This window comes from Elephantulus edwardii, unplaced genomic scaffold, assembly GCF_000299155.1.
Source record: "Elephantulus edwardii isolate Elephantulus edwardi_28Jun2011 unplaced genomic scaffold, EleEdw1.0 scaffold00108, whole genome shotgun sequence".
Lineage (NCBI taxonomy): Eukaryota > Metazoa > Chordata > Mammalia > Macroscelidea > Macroscelididae > Elephantulus > Elephantulus edwardii.
The window spans coordinates 3322676-3332960 of NW_006399858.1; the positions used below are offsets into that span (position 1 = coordinate 3322676).

The 10285-nt window shown below is 40.4% G+C and overlaps 1 pseudogene; it reads right to left on the reverse strand.

Annotated features, from left to right (window-relative positions):
• Positions 1 to 8511: 8511 nt before the first annotated feature.
• On the reverse strand, positions 8512 to 8845 carry LOC102869072 (annotated as a pseudogene).
• Positions 8846 to 10285: the final 1440 nt, after the last annotated feature.

The window sequence follows — 10285 nt, forward strand, 5'->3', positions numbered from 1 at the left end:
TTTGTTGATGGGTGCTTAGGTTGTTTCCAACTCCTTGCTATTGTGAACAAAGCTGCAATAAACATGGGCGTGCATATATCTGCTTGGATGTCAGTTATGGTCTCTTCAGGGTATAGTGTCAGTAGTGGAATTTCTGGGTCAAATGGTATCTCAATTTGCAACTTTTTGAGAAAGTGCCATACCGCTTTCCACAGGGGTTGCACCATTTTACACTCCTACCAACAGTAAATAAGGGTTCCAGTTTCTCCACAACCTCGCCAGCATTTGTTGCTTGCACATTGCAACTCTTATTTCTTCAGAGATATATAGTTATACCTATGAAGATATAAAATAATGGCCATTAAAACTGTAATGGAATTCCTAGATCAAAAGGTATTATTTCCAGTTTTCTAAGGAAGCATTAAACTGCTTTCCATAATGGTTGCACCATTTTACGTTCCTACCACCAAATGTGAAAGAGTTCCAATCTCTCCACACTCCTGCCAACATTTGTTTGCTACCTTATTGAACTTTGCTGTTTTTATCTGAGTGAAGTGATATTGCACTAGAAACCTTTAAACTGGCCAATAAAACTGTAAATTCTAGCTGATAATTTACTAGCCATATCCAAGACTTCTCATAAAGCTCAACTTGTTGCTGTATCCCCACTGCAACCCCTGTGTGGCCCTGTTGTGAGGCAGTCTGTAATTTCCCCTCTAGGCCTGTGAGCACCAAATTCTTATTTGTTTCTAGATTTGTGCATGAGAGTTATCTTCTTATGTTATATCCAACAAATTATCTAAAGCACCCAGAGACATCTTTGGACCAAACTAAGCACATAGATCATCCTGACTTACTATAGTCAATTCTTCTCTAGTCGAAGTGATCATTCACCTCCACTGTTGAACTAACCACACCATACTATCATTTGTTTCTGTAGCCAGAGCTCCTTTCCATAATAGACTTTGTCTTCTCTGTGAGGTTTTCTTCAGGTCTTTGGCATCATCATATGTCTAGTGGCTGGCCACATGCTGAGCAAAAGTTGGTATTCAATAAGTGTTTAATAAATAAATGAAAGAATGACTAGTGCTTCATGTGACTGCTGTTGTTGTTGTTATGTGCTGCCAAGTTGCTTGCGACTCATAGCAACCCTATGTACAACAGCCTTAAACCCTACGCTATCCTGTGCCAATCTCACTGTTTGCCACACACCTACCCCCATTAACCAGTCACGGAATCAATCCACCTCATAGAGGGTCTTTCTCTCCTGCACTGTCCCTCCACCCTCCCAAGTATGACATCCTTCTCCAAGGACTGGTCCCTCCTTGAAACATGTCCAATGTTAGATGGAGCTTCAGAATCCTTGCCTCCAAGGAGCAGCCTGGTTTAACCCTCTCTAGGATGAACCTGTTCATTTTCTTAGCAGTCCATGGTATATTCAATACTCTTCTCCAACACCACAGCTCAAAGACATCAATTCTCCTTTTATCCTCCCTAGTCGTGGTCCAGCTCTCTTGATGCATAGAAAGTGATTGCAAAGATGATGGCCTGTATCAGGCACACTTTAGTCTCCAAAGTGACATCATTGCTCTTCAGTACTTTGAAAACTAGGCCAGGTGCTGATTGTGGAACAGACCACCAACTACTCATATGCAAGTTGAAGCTGAAGGTAAGGAAAATCAAATCCCCAAGAACCAAAATATGACCTTGAGTCTATTCCACCTGAATTTCAGAACCATCTCAGGAGCAGGTTTGAGGCCTTGAACACCAATGAGTGAAGACTAGATGAGTGTGGGAGGATATCAAGGGTATCATTGAGGAAGAGTGCAAACGGTCATTACAAAGACAGAGGAAGAAAAGACCAAAGTGGACGTCAGAAGAGACTCTGAATATTGCACTAGAGCACTGAGAAGCCAAAGCATGTGACAACTAAGTTGTTAAAAATGTCTGTGCGGGGGGATGTGTACCAATGAAGGAGTTTTTCTTTTGCTTTTCAAGGAGAGGAGCGCTCTGGGGGGTGGGGTGGGCGGGGAGAGGGGTGCAGCAATGAATGGATGGAAGTTCAAGGTCTCTCTCTGTGGATATTCATTGAAATTAATAAAAACAAAACAAAAAACAAAAAACCCATCTCAAAGCGTGTTCATTGATTCACAAGTCATCACTAATGACTAGCATTATCTCCATATTTGTCAGATCTTTGAGGACAGACACTACTTCTCTTCATGTCTAAATGATAACAATATTAATCTCTTCTGATTACAAAAGTAATGCAAGCACTTTGAAGAAAACTTGAAAAACAGGAATAAATTTGCAAACAATATTAATCTTAAATCTCATTGCCAGTGGACAGACAGAAGTTTTATTTGCCTGAAGTGAAACATGCATTCATATGGTCATGAGAAAAAATAACCGTGACAATGTAGGGTAACAAACTATTCTCTGTTTTCATTTCTCTTTCACATATACATATTCATAATGGTGATAGTCTCTATTATTTAAGATAGTGCTAGCTACTATATAAACAAGTTCCTAAGAGTGTTATGACTTAAACATCATGGATTTTACTTGCCATGCGATTACTGTTTAAAACAGGTGTTTGTGATCGGCGACATGAAAGAGACAGACTAGTTTAATTTTGTGTGTCTGCCATCCTCGACAGCTTTCAAGGTTTCCATGTCCCTGCAAAAGAACAAGATGTATGCTGAGTGCATGTGGGAAGGTTTAAGGGACAGGTCAAGAGAGCGCAGGAATTTTGAACACTCCAAGGCTTACTTCCTTTCACATTATATTGGTTAGGACTAAATCCACATAGCCACAGTGAAGCTCAAGGGAAACTGAGAAATGTAATTTATCTGTGTTTTCAGGAAGAAAAGAAGAAGCAAATTGTTAGTCAACCTCTGTCATAAATTGAATATACTCTTTTTCAACTTAATACTTTATTTAAAAATATTTTGTTGAAGGGATACAAATACTAACTACTATTGTAGAATTATTGCAGTTAATATTAATGTTTACTGACCTACTAACATTAAAAATATGTATAATTATCATTTCATATAGACTCTGAAAAGAATGGGAATCCCAGAACACTTGACCGTGCTAATGCGAAACCTATACTTGGACCAAGAGGCAGTCGTCAGAACAGAGCAAGGAAACATTGCATGGTTCAAAATTGGGAAGGGCGTACACCAGTGATGTGTCCTGTCTCCATACCTTTTCAACCTGTATGCAGAATAGATTATCCGGAAGGCTGGGCTCTATGAGGAGAAATGTGGGGTCAAGATTGGTGGAAGATCTATCAACAATCTGCATTATGCAGATGACACAACCCTGCTTGCTGAAACTGAGGAGAACCTGAAGTGCTTGCTGCAGAGGGTCAAGGACTACAGCCCCCAATATGGATTGAGGCTCAATGTCAAGAAGACAAAGATTCTCACCACTGGACCAATTGGCAGCATCAGGATAGATGGAAGAGATTGAGATTGTTCACAGCTTTTGTTTGCTTGGCTCCACAGTCAATACTCTTGGCACCAGCAGCCAGGAAATTAAAAGACGCATTGCGATGGGAAAGTCTGCTGTTAGGGACCTCTCCAAAGTACTGAAGAGCAACGGTGTCTCTCTGGAGACTAAGATGCGTCTGACACAGGCCATGGTCTTTGCTATCACTTGTTGGACATCAGAGAGTTGGACAATGACTAGGGAGGATAGAAGGAGAACTGATGCCTTTGAGCTTTGGTGTTGGAGAAGAGTATTGAGGGTACCATGGACTGCTAAGAAAACAGATTCATCCTGCAGAGGGTTAAACTGGTGTGCTCCTTGTAGGCAAGGATTCTGAGGCTTCATCTGACATACTTTTGTCATGTTGTAAGGAGAGACCGGTCCTTGGAGAAGGACATGATGCTTGGGAGAGTGGAGGGCAGGCGCAGGAGGGGAAGGCCCTCTAGAAGGTGGATTGATTCGGTGACCGGGGCAATTGGATTGAGTGTGTCGGAGACAATGAGATTAGCACAGGACACAACAGAGTTTATGGCTGTTGTACATAGGGTCCCTATGAGTTGCAAGCAACTCGATGGCACATAACAACAACAACAAAATATTATGGTAATTTTAATAGGACATATATCCATAGAAGTTATATCTTCAGTTATATCTACATTGATTTTATCCTTAATCAACTTAGTGTTTTCCTGCTTATCAGTGTCTTTGCCTCAAATTTATTTGTATTTAATAAATGTATTTTTTCCTTTTTATTTGCATTTGTCTGATAATCTTGTTGACATTTCTGAGTTTCTTTGTTTTGTGTACATCTCTGGTAAGCTGCTTGCGGTTGTTTTTTTTTAAAAAAAAAATCTAAGTCTTTTCCCTAAAACATAGGCTTCTAAGATTTTTTTTATTGGTTAGCCAGTTAGCTATAAATATATTAAGATGTTTTATGATTTATGAGAATAATTGTCCTTAGACAATTTGTAGCACATTTTGTCAGTCAGTGTATTTATTAGTTTTTACTCATATTTTTATAGTTTGTATTTAGCTTTACCTTCCCTTCACCCCCCCAGTAAATTATAAAATAGTAATTTTAGTTTATGTCCTACAATTGTTTGTCTCTTAAAAACATTATTATAATAGGTAACTTGGAAAAAAATTTAAAAAATAGGTAACTTGGTGTTCTGGTGGCCAAGTAGTAAGGAGTTGCCGTGCAATCTTGTAGGCACACGGTTCAAGGCCACTAGCTGCTCCAGGGGAGAAGGATGAACATTCTCCTCCCATGTCATTAACTGCCTCTGAAAACCAGCTGGAGGGTCAGCTATGGGTCAGTTGCAACTTGACGTGGTACAACAACAAAAGGTAACTGAAGCAGTTTTCAAAAGACGTTGTTCCGATCAAAGAAAGAACAAATAAAATAAGGGAGGAAGTGTGTTCATCTATTTCTCTCTTCTAGTCACTATGGAGTTGCATGCCAGCCCCAGGTTGGGAGGTTCACATCCACCAGTTGCTCTTTGGACAGGCTCCTCCTGTCTAATTCACAGCTTCTCAAAACCTGCTGGAGAGTGAGCTGTGAGAAGCTTCCAACCCAACAGTGAATGGATGAGTGAGTACTGTGCCTATAACCTGCTGGTGTAAGTTGATAATCTTTTTTAAAAATTTTTGATATTACTTTGATTTCTTTACAAAGTTTGAATATATTGTTTTTCACAAAAGATCTTTCCCCTTTTCTTCACCCCACCCACCCATTGAATTGTGCAACCCTATGATTAACACCCTACGCCGCCATCCTCATCTCTCTATTTCCACCCTCCTCCCCGCCTTGGATCCTCATATTCATTCTGCAATAATGGTTTTATGTAGTATTTGTCCTTGTGAGACTGAGTTAGTTCACTCAGCATAATGATCTCCAGTTCCTCCCAAATTAGGTAGTAATTTACTAAATGATCACCCCTGCATGCTGCAGTATTCCATTGTATGAATGGACCACAACTTCTCAATCCTTTCATTTATGGTTGGACACAGTTGATCATCTTTTACCTAAGACTTGATGATAATGAGTTTATTTGAAATATTATTAGGAAATAATGTAGTTTTTATTTCTTTTTACCCACTCTTGTTCACTACGTAGGCTTAATGAATAGGAATTTCTATAATCTGAGAAGGTGATGTTGCTGTTGTGTGCTGTTGAGTCATTTGTGACTCTTAAGATTCTATGTAAAACAGTTTTGAACTCTGTCCCATCCTGAACCAGTCTCACTGTCTCTGACATATACTACCCCAATTACCCCAGATACTATGTCAATCCAACTCATTGGGGTCTTCCTTTTTTGTACTGCCCCTTCACCCTTCCAAACTGCATGTCCTTCTCCAAGAACTGGTCCCTCGTAATCACTTGCCCAAAGTATGTGAGATGGAGCTTCAAAATCCTTGCCTCCAAGGAGCAGCCTGGTTTCACTGTCTTCAGGACAGATCTGTTTGTTTTCTTGGCAGTCCATGATATCTTTTAATACTCTTCTCCAGCACCACAACTCAAAGGCATCAATTTTTCTCTGTCATCCTTATTCATCGTCTAGCTCTCTGATGCGGAGCAAGTAATTATGAAGTCCATGGCTTGAATCAGGCACACCTTAATCTCTAGACTGGTATAGTTGATCCTGAGTACGCTAAAGAGGTCCTTGACAGCAGACTTTCACAATGCAATTTATCTTTTGATTTTCTGGTACCAAAAGTGTTGAGTGTGGAGCCAAGTAAGTTAAAATTGTAAACAATATCAACCTCTTTTCCATCTATCATGATGCTGCCAATTGGCTTGGTGAAAATCTTTGTTTTCTTGATGTTGAGCATCAATCCACATTGAAGGCTGCAGTCCTTGACCATCTGCAGCAAATGCTTCAATTCCTCCTCAGTGTCAGGAAGCAGGGTTGTTGATGAGTTCTCCACCATACCTGATGCCACATTCCTCCTCATGAAGTCCAGCCTCCCAAATGATCTATTCTACATGTAGATTGAAAATGTATGGAGATAGGATGCATCCCTGACATACACTTTTTCTGATTTTTGAACCATGTACTGTTTTCTTGCTCTGTTCTGATGACTGCTTCCTGATATAAGTATAGGTTTCACATGAACATAATCAGGTGTTCTGGGATTCCCATTCTTCTCAAGGATAGTCACAACTGGTTGCAATCCACACAGTCAAATGCCATTGCATAGTCAATAAAGCACAGATAAACATTCCTTTGGCATGCTCTGATTTCAAGTAAGGTCCATCTGATGTTGATTATAATGTCTCCACTGCCACAAGCCTCTTCTAAACCCTGCTTGCACATCTGACAGTTCTCTGTTGATGTACTGTTCCAATAATCTTGGGGTAATATTCTGAAGAATCTTGCTTGCATGTGTTATTAGTGATATGGTTTGATAATTTCTTCAGTCTGTCAGATCACCTTTATTTGGAATGGTAATACATATGAGAGCTGGACAATGGCTCAGGATGATAGAAAAAACATTGATGCCTTTAAGCTGTGGTGCTGAAGAAGAGTTTTGAATATACCATGGACTGCCAGGAAAACAGATTCATCCTAGAGAGGGTGAAATCAGGCTGCTCCTTGGAGGCAAGGATACTGAGGCTTCATCTGACATACTTTGGGCATGTTGCAAGGAGGGACCAGTCCTTGGAGAGGGATGTCATGTTTGGAAAGGTGGAGGGACAGGGAAAGAGAGGAAGACCAGCAATGAAAGGGATTGATACAGTGACTGGGATACTGAAGGTAGGTGTGTCAGAGACAGTAAAGTTTGGCACAGGATAGAGCAGGTTTCAAGGCCATTGTACACAGGGTTTCTATGAGTCACAATCAACTCAATGGCACATAACAACAGCAATACATATGGATCTCTTCCTGTCAGTTGGCCATGTGGTTTTCTTCCAAATTTCTTGCCACAACCTATTGAGTGTGTCCAGAGCTACATTTGCTTGTTGGAGTATGTCAATTGGTATTACATCAATTCCTGAGGCCTTATTTTTTGCCGATCCCTTCAGGGCAGCTTGAACTTCCTCTTTTATCACCATTGCCTCTTCCTCCCACCCCTTTTCTTATTGTGTACCGTCAAATCAGATCTGACTGGCACAGGAGATTGCCCTTCCTCCAGCAGAGCATCTGGTGGATTCGATCTGTGTGCCTTCGGGATTGTAGCACAGCTTCTAGGCCACCAGAGCTACCTATCACCATTGCCTCTTGATTTTGTGCTATTTCCTTAAATTCTTCTGTGTCTACCAATTCTTCTCAGTACAGTGACTCTGTATTCCTTCCATCTTCTTTCGATGCTTCTTGGATCATTCAACATTCTGCCCATAGCATCCTTAAGTATTGCAACTCAAGGCATGAATTTGTTCTTCAGGTCCTTCAGCTTCAGAAATGCAGTGAATCTGTCACTTTTTATTTTCTAACTCCTAATCTTGGTGCATTTCATTATAATACTTTGTTTTGTCTTCCTGAGCTATGCTCTGGAATCTTTAACTCCTTAACATCTTGGTTTCTTCAGCTCCTTCACATCTTGGTTTCTTCCCTCTGCTTTGAATATTCAGCGCTCTAGTACAATATTCAGAGTTGCTTCTGACATCCATATTGATCTTTTCTTATTCCTCTTTCTAATGACATTCTTCATTGGATGATATTCTTGATATCCTCCCACAGCTCATCTGTTCTTCGCTCACTAGTATTCAAGGCCTCAAACCTGTTTCTGAAATGCCCTTTAAATTCAGGAGGAATAGACTCCAGGTCAAAATTTGGTTCTTGTGGATTTGATTTCATTTTCTTTAAATTCAGTTTGAACTTGCAAATGTGTAGTTAATGGTCTGTTCCACAATCAGCGTTTGGTTAGTTTCACACCTGGTATTGAGCTTCTCCAGTAATTTTTTGCCCTCCACAGATGTAATCAATCTGATTCCTGTCTAGACAATTAGGTGAAGTCCATGTATATAGTCATTGTGTTTCTTTTCTTTCTTTTTTTTTTAACATAAAAAGGCTTTATTTGCAGGAAGGGGACTCAGTTGAACAAGCTGAAGCCCATGTCATCACCTGACTCTTCAGATTCCTTCTCTTCTTTCTTCTCTGCTGTAGCTGAGGCAGAGCCAGCAGCAGGTGCTCCAGAGTCAGGGCCTGCAGAGATGGCGACAGCACCACCAGCTGGCACGCTGGCAAGTTTACCATTACCCTGGGCAATGACGTCTTCAGTGTTCTTCCCACTTAGCTCACTTGTTAAGCCAGTTGATGTTGGCGGCCTTTATGTCCACACTGTCCAGAATCTTCTTAATGTCCTTAGCCCTGGGGGGAGAATTGCCCCTAAGGGTGGCTAGGAGGTAGGAGGCGACTTAACCCATCTCAGAGGAGCAGAAGACAGGCCTCACTGGTGGAACCTCGCTGGCGCGGGTTGTTTGTGTTTCTAATAAAAGGTGTTTGCAATGAATAAATCATTGATTGTACAGAATTCTATCATTTTATCTGCAGCCTCATTTCTGTCACAAAGTCCATGTTTTCCGACTACCGATCCTTCTTCCCTGTTCCCATCTTTTGCATCCCAGTCACCTATTATTATTTATGCATCATGATTGTATGTTCAATGGACTTCTGACTGCAAAAGTTGTTAAAAGTTTTCTATTTCTTTATTTTTGGCTTTGATTGTCAGTGCATATATTTGAAAGATGGTGGTATTAACAGATCTTCCTAGTATGAGTATGGATATTATTCTGTCATAACAGGGTTAAGGTCTCTTGTTTATAGGGTCGCAACGCGAAGGCACTTAACAACAACAACAACAACATATAAGACCAGGCTCCTGTCTCTATTTGATTTTTGAGGTGGGTGAAGCAGCTGGACTCTGTAAGACTGTGCTTTTGTTTTGTTTGAGGATGTGTGTGTACTGTTTTTTATTTAAGCCTCTTGTTTAGTGTCAACAAGACCTTCTGGACAGCCCTGGTATTTAAATTTTGGACCTGAGGGATTATATTTTAATCCCTTGTTACTACATTTTGGAGGAACATTCTTCTAAGTCATACAGCACTCTGCTGTCAATTTGTTGTGCTGAGGTCATCTGGGTTTGCTGTGATGCTGAACCTTCTGCCATTGGGGTCTCAAATTCCATAATAGTTGCCCAGTGGACAGGGTTTAGTGGAGCTTCCAGTTTAACACAGGTTTGGAACCAGGATTGGTATCCACTTCCTAAGCCATATGCCTCTGGAGACGGTGAACCTTGGAGAAGCAGTGATAGTTATAGAAAAGCCTCAGGTCTTTTGTTTGTAGGGTCTCTCTGAGTCGTGCTCGACTCAACAACAATCAACTACCACAACATTGTATTTCAGGATGGATCTAGATATGGGATTTTAAATTATGAGTGTGACCCCATTTCACCCCATTTTTTAATTTCTAGCGTGGTAGTGCATATGATGATTTGATTTAAAATGTCTCATGCCAATCCATGCTATTTCATAAATGCCTAATATGTCAATATTTATGTTTCATTTCTTCCTTAATAATCTCCAACTTTCCTACAGTCATACGTCTCACATTCCAAATTCCAGTCACTAGCATCTGTGTGAAACTGTTCCGCCTCCTTGATGATTCCCATTTTGAACTTTAGGTCTTTGGTGCTATATCCACTAGTATAATCTAAGTGTGCACTATTATATATAGGATTTTTGAAGGCTTGTTATTTTGGAAGTGGATAGCCAATCCTCCCCATTGTTTTTGTTGTTATGTGCTTTATGAGTTGCTTGCAACTCATAGCAACCCTATGTACAAGAGCCATAAATGTCATTCTATCC